The 15024-nt window shown below is 42.3% G+C and overlaps 1 protein-coding gene across 12 annotated transcripts in view; it reads left to right on the forward strand.

The window, feature by feature from the left end:
* PRRG1 (proline rich and Gla domain 1) overlaps positions 1 to 15024 on the forward strand; it is an 880589-nt gene that overhangs the window by 662261 nt on the left and 203304 nt on the right. Inside the window, exon 4 of one of the 12 annotated variants that reach the window (XM_085007679.1) lies at positions 9891 to 10062. The exons of the other annotated variants lie outside the window; for them this stretch is intronic. The gene's annotated coding sequence lies outside the window, so the exon portion shown is untranslated. The remainder of the gene's footprint in view (positions 1 to 9890; positions 10063 to 15024) is intronic. 12 annotated transcript variants of the gene reach the window in all.

Genomic DNA, 15024 nt, shown 5'->3' on the forward strand with positions numbered 1-15024 from the left:
CGAATCATCAGAGCTGCAGCTGCTGGACTATGCTACAGCCAGAGCAACACTGGATCCAAGGTGCATCTGTGCCCTACACCTAGCTTGGGGCAATGCCAGATCCTTAACCTACTCAGTGGGGTCACGAGTTGACCCTGCATCCTCACAGAGACTACATCAGTCCTTAACCTGCTGAGCCACAATGGGAATTCGTCAAAGCATTTTAAAAAGTAGGTTCCTTGACTCAGTCACACTGGGGGATGAATTAGTGACAATTCCAGTTGTCAGCCATCACCTGCAAAAGATGTTCACGTAAAAATAGCTGAAACTGTAGAAGAAGAAAAAGACTAAGGAAAATAGACAATGACTGCAGAGGGGACAAAGATGTAAATATTGTGTGATGTCAGAATAGAGCAAATCATTGGTCTTTTGTATTGGTTTTGTTATATCACAGTTACCTTGGTTAAGGAAATCTTTGCACGTGATCACTTCTAACTTAGTGCGCCTTCTTCAGACTGTGGCCCCCAGGCAAGTCTTTAAAGAAGCAGTTGCACAAACTAGTTCCCCTCAAGGACTCTGATCCCTTCGGTTGAGCTCAATGCTCTCTATCTCAGCAACCCAGCGTATCTGAGACCAGTGCACTCAGGGCATATGTTACCTCATGATGAAAAGACAAAGGGCTGTTCATCCATTTCTTTCTGCTGCCCCTGCTCTCTTTCTGGCTCTTAGTTAAGGAGCTCTATAGCCAGAGCTCCTTAATTGGTCGGCTTCCCTTTAGTCTCTTTCTTTCTTACCCTTCCAGTAAATCCTCCATATTGACTCTAGCTTTGCATCTTTCCAGAACCAAGACCTATCATGGCATTCTTCCTTCATTGGATTTCTGCATCAGAAAAAAACCCCAGCTCCTCAGCCAGGCACTGGGCATTTAAAAACCTACAATCCTCTCTGGAACTGCCTTTTTTTTTTTTTTTTTTGCCACATCCGCAGCATATGGAAGTTCCTGGGCCAGGGATCCAATCCAAGCTGCGGCAAGGCCAGATCCTTAACCCACTGTGCCAGGCTGGTGATCAAACCCATACCATAACAGAGACAATGCCAGATCCTTAACCTGCTGCACCACAGTGGGAACTCCTTGAACTGCCTTTTCAACTTTGTCTTCTTTGCTCACTATGTTCTGTACAACTCCATGCTGTTGTAACCACTGTTTCTGAATCCTGCTCTCGTCCACTTTCTGGGTCAAGCTCAAGCTTACTTCTCAGCCTCCCTGTTAACCCCTATCCCTCTACTGCCATTTTGACAATGGAATCCTACCCATCTGTCCTCTATGACCTTGTGCAAATAATCTACAGAAATCTCCTAGATCTCTGGAAGTAATCTACCTCTTGCTTATATTCCCAGAACACTTGGCACCTTTTGCAAAATACTCCTTAATAGCTGGCATTTTTGTCAGTTATTATACTGCCTCCCTCTCACTAGATGATGCGTGCCTTTGGAGCATGTGTTCCTGTGTCTCTTTCTTTTTTTTTTTTTTTAATCTTTTTGCCTTTTCTAGGGCCGCTCTCGAGGCATATGGAGGTTCCCAGGCTAGGGGTTGAATTGGAGCTGTAGCCGCCGGCCTATGCCACAGCCATAGCAATGGGGCATCGAGCTGTGTCTGCGACCTACACCACAGCTCATGGCAACACCAGATCCTTAACCCACTGAGCCAGGTCAGGAATCGAACCCGCAACCTCATGGTTCCTAGTCAGATTCGTTAACCACTGAGCCATGATGGGAACTCCCTAGGCCTGTGTCTTAATCATCATCATGTTCCCTATAGTTACCAGAACAGTGTGAATATGTGATGGGAATTCAGGAAACATTTCGTGAAAACCTAAGATAAGATTATAGCAGGAATATCATGAAAGTAATATTCAGGAGGTAATACTCAGCGTCGTATTAGTTTTATGGTAACTTTATCTCTGGCCTTATTTGTAAGACTGTTTGGCAATAAAGATCATGATAGATAAAGCATTTATATCCCCTTTGTTGAAGATAGTCATTATATCTATTTATGTTAAATCTTTATGGGGTGGTCAAAGTCAAAAAGGAGAAGCACTTGAGTTTGGCATTTTAAATAGAATTGGGTGTCACCCAGGTATAACAAAAATTTATAGTATATGGTTATTGAAAGTCACTTCTACCATTGCGTAATATGTGTTTTGGCTCATGGGTCAGGCGTTCTTCCTGGTTTGTTTTTAGAACACTTTCCCTCCTGTACCATGACGAACAGGCCAGAGAGAGTTGGTAAAGAGGAGTCCTGTTAACTATCACTTATATATCCTTTCATCATGTTCTAAGCACTTTAATGTATTTTAAGTTATTTAATCTTTCTAAAATCTCTAGCTCAGGGAGCTTAAAATGTCTTATCTCAACTCTAACAGTCAACAAAAGCAGAACCAGGTTCAAATCCAGATTTTGTGACTCAGAATAGCCAACTCTACCCTGGACGAGAGAATGAAGAAGAGTCATTCTATAGAAATGTCATTTTCAGTCCATCCCCAGACCTAGCCACTATCTTGGCATATTCCCAGAATATATCTTAGCTTGAAAAAAAAAATGCTTCTAATGATTCGATTTCCCTGTATAAACCAGCTTCACTATTTGTGTTTCAGCAATACCTACATTACCCTGAAAAATAGCTGTGACCATTTCCCAAGGTTAGTATGGTTTGTCCGCTGAAAGAAATAATCACGCTAGAGCTTATTAGAGCTCCAAAATGGGGACTATGGAGTTCATGTAAGTCTTTTGAAATTATCAAATTGTCTTGACCTTCAAGAAAAGTTAAGGAGATGTTTTCTTCATTCTCCCTGTCTCATCTTGTTTCCCTTCTTTCTTTCCTTTTTTGCATTTTCTCCTCCTTCTAAATACCAAAGAAATGTTTCTAAGGAGTTCCACTCTTGAGAACAGCTTGTCCAGGTTTTTTTTCTCTTACTTCTTCTATACTCAGGGCCATCCATATTTTTGCCTTCACGGTCCTCAAATGCAGTGTTTCTTAGGCAGCCTATACTTTGATCTCTTTGTGTTCTTCTCCTGATGGGACCCAGCACATTGTTAGAAGCCCTCTCCGTGTGTCTGCCAAGCTAGCTGTATTTCCCAAGTCACAAATAGCTGTTGGACAAATAGAAGCATGCTTTTTGAGACAAGGGAAAGGGATATTAAAATTGAGATTGTTCCAGATCCTTTGGGCGTATGGTCGCCCTAGCTATCTATGTGTATTTCGTGTTCCTTTATTCCGTAGCTGTCACTTAGCTTCACAAGAGAGCAAAGGAAAGGGACTTGGAGACCCCCATTCCTGACTAGATATGCGATTTCATTCTGTTATTTCTTTTCATTCACAACCCCTCTCCACAAATCACGTAGGGAGATAGGGGCTGGCTAGTTTAGAAGTATCCTGGGGGTATGTTACCACTCTCTTTAGAATGATCTTCCTCCAAATTGTGGCACATAGCATTCAATAAATATTATGGAATGAGTTAATAAATTATTTGAAATACAGCTGAGTACTCTTGGTGGTTAGCATTCTTCTGCTTTCCATTCTCTGATCCTTGGCGTGTGCCACAAAAGTGAGGCAAAAGCCAACCCAGACTCTGAATTTTCCTGAGAGGGTCTCCGATGAGGTTGAGCGACTTGGTGACATTAGGGAAATGTAAACGTCTCAGAAGCCTCTGTTCTGCATATCTGTCCCTCATCACCACAGTTAATTCCACCCCAGTTTTATTTGGTCGAGGCCCCTCGGATATGGGGCATTTCCCCACTGTGTACTTTTATCACTGCAAAGTTATACAAAGACTCAGCGTCCTTTTGTTTTACGAAAAGTCTGTAATATGGTTATAGACTTAAGACATATCCTGCTGTATTTTTCTCGGTACTAGATGAACTGACTTGCCCTGAAACTCAACACATGTCCGTGGCAACAGAAAGGGAGCCTTTATAAGAGACAAAAAACACATTCTCATTCTGTTCCCTGCAGTAAGTCTAAAAGGAAGGCCAATGTTAACCTGATTTGCTCTGAAGTATAAAGTTAGTTAAAGTCGTTGATAGATGTTACATGACAACAGGGGACTCTGTGGATTCTTAGTACCTATTCAGTCCTTTTCATATGTCTTCTTGTGGGTGACCAGACATGATGCAGCCTAAACTTGAATTTTCTCTTGCTCCTTCTCATTCGTCCAAGGGTTGTGCAAGATTGTTAATGTTGTTTTCAGAGCAATTCTAGATGGGTTCTTATACCACTGAATTAAACTGGCTGGAGCTCGTGATCCTGTTGCTTTGGATTGAAAATGATGCGATGACTGGGCCCGGGGCTGGTAGTGTTCTATCTTCAGTCTCAGGACGTCTTTAGCCCGTGTTCCTCCCTTGGGTCCTGGGTGCGTCTCAAATGATAGTGAGGAGATGGCCAAGGTGAAGGGAAGCCGCAGGGGGTCAGGAGTGGGCCTCCCAAGCCCAGCAAGGAGGATAAGCAAAGGTGTCAGGGAGGAACAGCACAGGGTGTTTGGGAAAGTGCAGACAGTTGGGTGACTTGTGTAACAAGGCAGCAAAATGGGAGGAGATGAGGCCGGACGGGCCGTTGACAAGGCCGGGTGGGGAGGGCCAAGGCTGTGGCGCGGTGCTGAGGGGTCGGTCGGTCCCTCGTCACCTGGTACAGGGAGCCTCCCCGTATGAGCCAGGAGCCAGGGGTTAGACCTACAGGCACATGCAGCTGTGCTGGCCGTGACTTTGAGAGGCCACCATCCCGGAAGTAGGAAGTGCGATTGGGAGGGAGCCTGGAAGCCCAGGAAAGCGGCAAGGTGGGCCTCCAGGAAGGAACAGAACTGGGGAGGAGGGTGAACTGGGCTGGTATGTTCCGGGGCGGGGGGGGGCAGGGCTGTGTGGCTGGTTCAGTGGATCTGGGGAGGGAAGGAAGGGTTCCTGGTTCTGGGGGGTGTGCGGCCAGATGAGGGTTGTTGGCAGCTGAGACCGACAGCTTGGGAGGAGCAGTGGCAGGTCGGTCCTTTAATCCAGCGGGATCTACCAAGGGCCTTCCTGGGGTGGAGTAGCTGGAAAGTGTGAATGGGGTGCAAGAGACGTTGTTTGAGGGCCTGATGACACAGCCACGGACACACGTCCGATAGTGAGAAATCGAACTTTGAGGCTTACTGGGAGACATGTGGGCCAAAGATAACAGCTCAGTGCATCCTCGGCTGGCAACCAGTAATTGGAACTGAGAGTGAATCTATCCACCTGACAAGTGCATGGCAGAGGGCAACACTGGGCTCAGTAGACCTCTAGAAGATGTGAACATTAAAATGTTTATTTACTTTTATTTTTAGGAGTCCCCATTGTGGCTTAGCAGGTTAAGAACCTGATGTAGTGTCTGTGAGGATGTGGGTTCCATCCCTGGCCTCGCTCAGTGGGTTAAGGATCCAGCATTGCCATGAGCTGTAGTGTAGGTGGCAGAGGCAGCTCAGATCCACAGTTGCTGTGGCTGTGGTGTAGGCTGGTAGCTGAAGCTCCTATTAGACCCCTAGCCTGGGAACTTCCATATGCTGCAGGTGTTGCTCAGAAAAAGAAAAAAAAAAAACTTATTTTTAATAGGTAATCCATGCACATTATATGAAATCCAAAGGGTTCAAAAGTGACTCTTTCTCCAACCTTGTCCCCTGGCTGTAGTGCTTCCAGCTCTGGGGCTATCACTTTTATTGATGTCTGGTATATCCTTTCAAAGATATTCTCTGCATATGCAAATATTTCCACAGATGTTTGTGGTGGTTGGGATTATTTCACACAGTGCCACCTAGTTGAGTTGTGGTCCTGGGGACATACCCATCTACAAATGTCTACTACTTAGTGAGAAATAGATTTTTTTTTAATTTATTGAAATATAGTTGATTTACAATGTTACATTTCGGAAGTACAGCAAAGTGATCCAGGAATATGTATATATATTCTTTTAAAGATTCTTGTCCATTATAGGTTATTAAAACATATCGAGGAGTTCCTGTTGTGGCGCAGTGGTTAACGAATCCAACTAGGAACCATGAGGTTGCGGGCTCGATCCCTGGCCTTGCTCAGTGGGTTAAGGATCCCGAGTTACCGTGAGCTGTGGTGTAGGTCGAAGACGCGGCTCGGATGCCCCATTGCTATGGCTGTGGCGTAGACCAGTGGCTACAGCTCTGATTAGACTCCTAGCCTGGGAACCTCTATATGCCGGGGGAGGGGCCCTAGAAAAGGCAAAAAGACAAAAAAATATATATATATATATATATATATACATATATATATATATGTATATATATCGAATATAGTTCTCTGTGCTATACACTAGGTCCTTGTTGGTTATCTGTTTTATAACCAGTGATGTGTATTTGTTAATCCCAGACTCCTAATTTTTTCCTCCCTCCCTTTCCCCTTTGGTAGCCATAAGTTTGTTTTCTATGTCTGTGAGTCTGTTTCTGTTTTGTGTAAGTTCACTTGTATCTTTATTATTTTTTTTTAGATTCCACATATAAGCAATATTGTATGATGCTTGTCTCTGCCTGTTTTACTTCATGTAGTATGATAATCTCTAGGTCCATCTATGTTGCTGCAAATGGCATTATTTCATTTCTTTTATGGCTGAGTGATATTCCTCTGTGTGTGTGTGTGTGTGTGTGTTGTGTGTCTGTATGCCACATCTTCTTTATCCACTCCTCTGCTGATGGACACTGAGGTTGCTTCCATGTCTTGGCTATTGTACATAGGGCTGCTGTGAACATGGGAACGGAGAAATAGACCTTTGAGGGTTGCAGGAGAGGTAGGTGTGGGCCTGAGATATTAGAGTTGCAAGTCATAAGCTGACCGGTGGTAGCTGAAACAGTGAGAGTGTTTATTCCCTTCTAGAAATGCAACAGAGAAGGGAAGAGAGGAGTGAGCAGTAGAAAGAAAAGCAGGGAGAGCAGGGTATATAACCTCAAGTGAAGAAGGGGTGAGACATTATCAAGAAAATAAATTATTAGACAAAAAAAGAGAATACTTCAAGTTGTGTTTTGTTGCAAATAGGTAAGGGAGTGGGGGAAATAAAGCATTATGATAAAATGGAAAGCTTAGGGCTTTTGGGAAATGGAGAGGGACACCCACCTTCTCTACTTGCTTAATTTGCTTAAGACTGACATTCAGGAAAGTCTCGGAAAGCTTATAAACCAGACTCATCTCAGCCGTATGTATTGAAAATATATGAGATTTTTTTTTTGTCTTTTTTTTTTGCCTTTTTCTAGGGCCACTCCCGCAGCATATGGAGGTTCCCAGGCTAGGGGTTGAATCGGAGCTGTAGCCACTGGCCTACACCAGAGTCACAGCAACGTGGGATCCGAGCTGCGTCTGCAACCTACACCACAGCTCACGGCAACGCCAGATCCTTAACCCACTGAGCAAGGCCAGGGACCGAACCCGCACCCTCATGGTTCCTAGTCGGATTCGTTAACCACTGCACCACGACGGGAACTCCAAGATTTTTTTTTTTTCCTTCTAAAAACATTCTAGTATCATTTTCCTTATTTTGTATGAACGGGTCCCCTGCTGTCAGAAGCAGCACATACATGCCAGCTGGGAGGTTCTTAGCTGTAGTGTACTGGCCTCTAGTGGCCAAGAAGGAATGTCCCTGCTCCTGGTGCTGCCTGGCTTCCTTGTGGCTTCAGTGAGGAGAGGAGATTGGGGACAGGGGATTATGCTCAGTGTCTTAGCTACCGACCATGTGAAAGGCTTCTTGGTACATTGGAGGCTATCTGCTTCTTTACCCAAACCACCATTTACCTGGATAAGAAAGCTTCTTTAGCCAGGAACAAATGATGGAGGCCGTATTTAGGCCCAGACGTGAATCCCCTTTTTTCTAAGTTGTAGGTAATGTTCTAAAGATAATGCTTTCCACCTGCGAGGAAAGATGCCAAAATAGATGGCAGGCGAGGTATGTTTAGAGGGGACTGCGTGAGCATGCGAGGAGGAAAATCAAATGGAAATGATATAAGCCAAAGAAGTTTGGAAGCTCTACAGAAGGACATACATATATAATATTGCTTTTAGGGGGGGAAAAAAAACACAACGGTGATCACATGACCTCTGTAACAGGTTCTTGGACAACATTTGCAACGTTTCCAAGCTTTAGGTTACACATCAATTTGCTCATGGAAAAAACACGATATCCTGCATGCAAGTTTTGCTGAAATTACAAGTCAATAGGTAAAGTGCTTATTTTACCCTTTATTGTACAGGGCTAGTACTTATGAAAGATTTAATCAATTTAGCTCTCCTGATTATTTTTACACTTGATCTTAGCCAAAAGGCTGAGAAGCCATATGATGGTTTTTAATTAGTATTGTTCTCTAGGAGATACAGTCCCATGCTCAGGTGCGTGACCAGATGGTCTTTAAAGCCCTTCGCAGGCCTGAAATTCCCCATCATCTGACTCTCTGACCTGCTTTACTGCCTGCAAATTCATGAGCGAAGGTAGACAGCAGAAGAGACCAGAGTCATCGTCACACAAGCCCATGGTTGACACCACTCCACACTCTGGAGGAAAACTCCATTCTTTCCGCCTCAGAGATGGGCACCCAGTCACAAAGGAATGCTCTTGGAAGGGCCCGGAGGCTGCCCGTGGCAGTGGCCTCCCTCCCAGTGCTCTGTGCCAAGAATGCTTTCAAAGTGGAGGAAAAATTGGCGTCAAGCCGAAGTAAATCAAGATCGTAAGACTTTGCAGAGTGACTGGAAATGCTAAAAGAGATGTTAAGTAAATAATTGATAGTGAAAACTGGCAAGGATGATGAAGACGTCAATCTGATTTTCGCATGATATAAATATTAAGTTTCTGCATGATTATAAATATTCTTGGTGTTTGGGCAGAAAATAATGCAAATAATGTCACATAATTTGTCTGTTCTGTCTGACCGCAATAGAGGGAATAGAACAGTGTGATTAGTGTGCAGAGGGAGAAACTATACAGCCTGCATTGTGACCTAAAACTCACATTTACTTAATTCTTACTTCTGGAAGGGTAGAATGACAAGTTGGTGAATTAACTGTAGTGAATAATATTAATGGACTATGAATTCCTACAAAGAATCCATCACTATAAATCAGAAACTGTTTTGATATATATACACTAGTGTCTGGAATTACAGGGCAAAATCATCATATCAGAATAGGTCATATGATTGAGCATTTCCTGAACATCAAAAGCTGTGCAAAGTGCTTTTCATGCATTATCTCATTTAATTCTTGAGGCAGATCGCATATTATCAAATTTTATAGATGCAGACACTGGGGTTCTTTAGAGAATTTCTTTGCCTTCATATAGCTTATTACAATACACAATTATATACTTAGTTGTTTGGGTATTTGATTAATGTCTGACATTATAATTGCAATGTTAATGAAGCCTTTTCTTGTGAGATGTAGCTGGGTCTGTTATTCTGGTTGGCAAAGTGGGGGAGGCAGCACAGGGATTTGCATCCAGTTCAACTTCAGCTCAGAGCAGTGGTAGCCTGGGCTTCGCTGTCCACACACTGAGGACTATCTACCCCTCTGGGTTCCTGACTGCTTCCTCTGAATACCAACTGCATGGCAGTCTGATGGCTTATTCCTCCCCCCACCTCTACCTGAACCCCCAGGAAGAAAAGAGGTTCCTCTTCAGCAGCCATTCTTCTAATACATTCAAGTCCAAGAACATCTGTGAAGGGCCTTTTATCAGTATGAACCCTTAATGTACACGCAGAAGCACTGTATAAAGTGGGGACACAGCCAGAGGTGTCACGTTGCCAGAGCAAGAAGACCGCGACCAATGGATGACGCCTAACCCTGTGGATTTTCTTCAACCCCGTCATACCTCTTCACTGAAATAACCTATCCAATCATGTCTGCAGGTCCAAGATCTGAATATCATTGGGAAGGTGGTACTAATAGCGACACCAGTCAGATGTGCTGTTCCAAGATACACCCACTCTTTGATGATTTTAATGCAGGATGAACTTGACCGTGAAACTCTTTTTGCTTTAGACTTGTTTTAGAGGTTGAAGTGTCCCCCCGCCCCGAATGGTAAGTTGAAGTCCTAATCCTCAGTACCTCAGAATGTGATATTATTTGGAAATAGGGCCCTTGCAGATATAATTAAGATGAGGTCATTAGGATGGGCCCTAATGCAATACGACTGTTGTCATAGAAAAAGGGGAAATGTGAACATAGAGACAGACACACAGGGAGAATAGCACGTGAACCTGAAGACAGAGAGCAGCGTGATGTGTCTACAAGTCCAAGAGGCAAGCGCCTAACAAATCCCTCCCTCTCAGCTCTCAGAAGGAACCAACCCTGCCCATACCTTGGTTTTGAACTTCTAGCCTCCAGAATTGTGAGACAATGCATTTCTGTTTTTCTAAGCCATCTGGCTTGTGGTACTTTCTGTTCTGGCAGCCCAAGTAAACGAATACAACTGGTGATACAAACTTTAAGAAAACAAGGTACAAAGATATCCATTGTCTGTGTTTACTGATTCCAAAGGTACCTTGGCTTCAAGGCAAGAATTTAAGAGCATAGCTAACTTTGATGTCCTCTAAGACCTGTTATTTTCATGAAATCACAATTGGTTGTAATATGTGATGACTAACCTGTACTGTATTAGTTTAACAATTGTTCCTTTGCTGAAGAAATTTATTGAATCTGCTTCAGGTGACAACATAAGAGGTAATGAGCATTTCAGCCAGTAACTGAATAGTTTGCAAAAGTTTCCAAACCACATTTCCTAACAATGCATTCACACAGATAGGTTTTATTCCACTTCAATTTACATATTAAAGAGACATTTTTAGGTTTTCTTAACATTTAGAACATTCAAATTTGTATGGTAGTGCTTTTGTAGATAAGAATCTACCTAGTTATTTCTGTCTACCTATCTTTAAAAAATCCATGACTGCGGAGTTCCTGTCGTGGCTCAGCAGTTAATGAATCTGACTAGCATCCATGAGGACGCAGGTCCAATCCCTGACCTCGCTCAGTGGGTTAAGGATCCAGCATTGCCGTGAGCTGTGGTGTAGGTGGCAGACGTGGCTCAGATCCTGCGTTGCTGTGGCTGTGGTGTAGGCCAACAGCTATGGCTCTGATTCCACCCCTAGGCTTAGAACCTCTGTATGCCACAGGTGCAACCCTAAAAAGCCAAAAAAAAAAAAAAATCCACAATTGCTATTTTAATCATCATATGTCATATGTGTAGGAGCAACCAAAGTTTCTTTCCTAAAATTTCTTTTTATGATCTTTATTTGAGATTTTATCAACATAAGCCTGTATGAAATGTTGGGAGGGTCTCTACCTATATATGAGAAATGATATCATTTATATCTTCTAAGAATAATCTTATAGATTTTTGTTTTGAAATGCTTCATTCAAATTAATTTGAACATATGAAGACTTTGGTTAAGAAAAAGAAATTGTCCAAAGAATTATCACAAACATAGGTCTCGAAGCTACTATTTTCCTTCTTGTTGTAGTGTGGGAGTCCATGAGCTTTCTCCCAATAAAGATAAATGAAGGAAAACCACAGTAAAAAGCATGATGGTGTGCAAAATTTACATCATAACTAGGGCATAGTGTGCTACCTAGTCTCTAAAGTGTTCATTTATAAAAGAAGAATAAGTAAAAGATCTTCCTTCATTTTGGTCATATTAAAAAGCTGGATTGAGCCTTCATAAGTGGTTGTTTTTTTTTTAACTGTTTTTGTATCCATACCCAACTTATTTTTTTTTTCAGTTGTGATGAAAAAGATCTTCTCCTTTAGTAAGAAAACACTTATTTTTCATTTGGATCCTAGGACTTAGTAAACTCCAGCTAACTGTTTAGAATATATTGAGTAACAAAAAGTATACTAGATCTGCGAGCCAGAAGAAGCTTTAAATTTCCCTCCATTCTGTCCTTCAGAGAGTTTTTTTAAAGGTTAAATTTTAAAAACAAATTTATTGGCGTATAGTTGACTTACAAAGTTGTGTTAGTTTCAGATGTACAGCAAAGTAAACCAGTTAAACATGTACATATAGCCTTTCCGTTTCAGATTCTTTTCCTGTTTTGGTTATTACAGAGTGTTGAGTGGATTTGCTTGTACTATATAGTAGGTCCTTGTTACTTATCTATTTTATATATAGTAGTGTGTGTATATTTTAATCCCAGACCCCTAATGTATCTGTTCCCCCCCACACACACCCTACATTTCCTTTTTGGTAACCATAAGTTTGGTTTCAAGATCTTTGAGTTTATTTCTGTTTTTAAGTTCTTTTGTATTATTTTTATTAGATTGTACCTATTAGTGATCTCGTATGATATTTGTCTTTCTCTGTCTGACTGACTTCATTTAGTATGTTAATCCCTAGGTTCATCCCTGCTGCTGCTGCAAATGGCATGATATTATTCTTTCTATGGCTGAGTAATATTCCACTGTGTATAATTACCGCATCTTCTTTTACCATTCCTCTGTCATTGGACATTTAGGTTGCTTCCATGTTTGAGCTACTGTGGATCGTGCTGCCATGAACATAGGGGTGCATATATCCTTTTGAATTATGGTTTTTCTGGATATATGCCCGGGAGTGGGTTTGCCGAATCATATGGTAGTTCTGTATTCATTTACGTAACCTCCATACTGTTCTGCATAGTGGCTGCACCAATTTACATTCCCACCAACAGTATAGGAGGGTTCCCTTTTCCTCCACACCCTTTCTAGTATTTGTTTGTAGTCTTTTTGATGATGGCCATTTTGACCAGTGTGAGATGATACCTCCTTCGAGTTTTGATTTGCGTTTCTCTAATAATTTACTGATGAGCATTTTCATGTGCTCTTTGGCCATCTGTCAGAACTGTGATTTTTGTAGTCATTCACTGACCTCCTTGATGGCTTCAGTAAAGGTTATTTGTGATAGTGTTTCTGTTATTTATTTTTATCATTCCACTAGACTATAAAGAAAATGATTGCTTAGGAGTTCCCTGATGGCTCAGTGGGTTAAGGTTTCAGCATTATTACTGCTATGGTATGGATTTGATCCCTGGCCCAGGAACTTCCACATGCTGTGAGTGCAACCAAAAAAAAAAAAAAAGAAAAAGAAAAAGAAAAAAAAGAAAAGGAAGAGAGAGAGACAAAATGATTATTTAGAAAACTCCATTTTTAATAACTCCATTTTAATAAATTGTTAAATACCTACAGGACTTTAAAAGAAAAACTTTTCATCTACTTTATTATCATCACTTGTGGAGTTAAAGATTGGGATATCACTTGTGAAAAAAGAGAAAAAGTCCTGCGTGAAACGTTCCGCAAGTAGTATCGCAGCTAATCCAAGGTTCCATCAGCCGTTCTGTGGGGTTACATTGACCACAGTAAACAAGAAAGCCAGTGTCTAGATGCTGCCTAGAATGCTCCTGCCTCTCATCTTTACATTAAACCTTGTTACCTTTATTTTATTTTTTCCCAAAGCAATTAACATATTTTCCAACTAGCGTTACATTTTCATCTGTAGTTCTAATATTTCTTGTATTCTCAAACACAGGGCCCTTACCTTTCCCCATATATTATGAGCAACAGAACTCTCTCTCCTCATGACTAAGCTTCGGACCAAACATCGTCATGATCCACAGACAGATTAGCGGTGAGACACAAATCGAAAGTATGTTAGTAATTTGAGACTCAGACCTTCCTTTATTATTTTTAATAAGTACATTTTCGCCAGATGCACGGAAATACTGATGTTAACGGTATTTGTTTTCACCAAGGCCAGGGAGCCCGGGGTAGGAAGTGGAGAGAGTGGGAAAGGATGACATCTTGCTGACTTGGCTGAGGAGCCAAACTTGGATGAGTCAGAAGAAACCCGTCTGTCTTTGACCTCTGTCTCACTGTGCATGCAGCTCTCAGCGCCTTAAACCAGGGTTTCTTGTTCCACAGCCCACACTCCTCTTCAGATCAGAAGTCCTCTGTTCTCAGGATCTGTGATCTTTGCTCCGTGTACCTCTTCACCGTCATGGGGCGGAGAGTGCTTGCTACATTTGGCAGTTAATCATCTGATGCTTTCATCTTCAGGCCTTTAAAAACAAAACCCAAGACTTTTGGACAATAAGGTCGTCATAGATCTTTGTTGGCACACTGAGCCTTCCTTGTGCTATGCAGGGATTGTTTTGGCAGCCGAACATATCTTATTCTTCTTCAGATTGTGAATAAATCAGGCGATTTTACAGGGCTGCTAGTTACTGAAGTGTTTCATGTTAGATTTGTAGAGTCCTAGTCTGGGTAGCTTACTAGTTATTCTAGAACTGCAGATCGGCGCTCACCATGACTTGGATAGCAACAAAGGGAAAGTTTTTCTAGGATTGCAGAGGCCACAGCTACAATTCTAGCAGTGATTTTGTTTTCTAAACATTGTTGAATTTTCCTGATGATTCTCTTGGCCTTCACTTTGAGTGATGCGGTTAAACTAGAAGTGGAGCTTCTTAATCATAACATTACTACCTCATAAGAATAAACACATAGGCCCAAAGGGAATAAGCTCTAGGAGTTCCCGTCATGGCGCAGTGGTTAATGAATCCGACTAGGAACCATGAGGTTGCAGGTTCGATCCCTGGCCTTGCTCCGTGGGTTAAGGATCCGGCGTTGCCGTGAGCTGTGGTGTGGGTCGCAGACGTGGCTCAGATCCTGCGTTGCTGTGGCTCTGGCGTCAGCTAGTGGCTGCGGCTCCAACAGGACCCCTAGCCTGGGAACCTCCATATGCCGAGGGAGCAGCCCTAGAAAAAGGCAAAAAGACCAAAAAATAAATAAATACATAAAATAACAAAGGGGCTAAGTTCTAGAAATGTGTTTCCAAGCCGACTCACTTGTAGTGCTAGTGCTGCTCCTGCCTGTCAGTGTAGAACCCTAGTGGGAGAAGTACTGGCTTGGACAGTTGCATTGAAAGAGGAAGTCATTGGGCTGAGGTGGCTCTAGTGCTACTGTGTAAGTAAACGAAAGTCTAAGCCTACAAATGCCTCAAGGTTATGAAA

Source organism: Sus scrofa, chromosome X (assembly GCF_054392235.1).
Source record: "Sus scrofa isolate SSC_HxYL_T2T_F1_AM1 chromosome X, Sscrofa_HxYL_maternal_Yorkshire_Landrace_v2.0, whole genome shotgun sequence".
Lineage (NCBI taxonomy): Eukaryota > Metazoa > Chordata > Mammalia > Artiodactyla > Suidae > Sus > Sus scrofa.